Here is a 548-nt window from a genome sequence, read left to right as displayed (position 1 = left end):
ACATCTGCTTTCGCTTTCTTTTTTATTTTAAAGAAGGCAGAACAGAGGTCAGGAGTACATTCACCCGTAACTCTGTAGTTTTGCTTTTTTTTTTTTCCCTAGGAAGCTAGCAAAGACTGACTTGTAATTGCAATAATCACCTCTAGGAATAGAATTACAAAATTACATAATTTGTGATATTTGGGCTTTCTTACCCCAGAATGTCTCCAGACCCACAGGATACTATATCTGAAAACCTCACTAAGGGTGCCTTTTCCAGGCACTAATGGATTAGCGTATATTATTTTTCATATTTTTTTCTCTGTCGGGCATTGAGGAGTTATACATGACAGGAATAGATAACTTCAGAGCATTACTGCCTGGGAAGGGCAGGGTTTGGAGAGGTATCTCGGTTGAGGCTTTAGGAAGTGATGGAAAGGCGGGGCGCGGTGGCTCAAGCCTGTAATCCCAGCGCTTTGGGAGGCCGAGACGGGCGGATCACGAGGTCAGGAGATCGAGACCATCCTGGCTAACCCAGTGAAACCCCGTCTCTACTAAAAAATACAAAA

At 43.4% G+C, this 548-nt stretch overlaps 1 protein-coding gene across 5 annotated transcripts in view; it reads left to right on the top strand.

Annotated features, from left to right (window-relative positions):
- SNAP23 (synaptosomal-associated protein, 23kDa) overlaps positions 1-548 on the top strand; it is a 48,411-nt gene that overhangs the window by 20,320 nt on the left and 27,543 nt on the right. The window lies entirely within an intron of this gene.

Source organism: Mandrillus leucophaeus, unplaced genomic scaffold, assembly GCF_000951045.1.
Source record: "Mandrillus leucophaeus isolate KB7577 unplaced genomic scaffold, Mleu.le_1.0 Scaffold35, whole genome shotgun sequence".
NCBI classification, from domain to species: domain Eukaryota; kingdom Metazoa; phylum Chordata; class Mammalia; order Primates; family Cercopithecidae; genus Mandrillus; species Mandrillus leucophaeus.
This window is presented reverse-complemented; position numbering and strand designations above follow the sequence as displayed.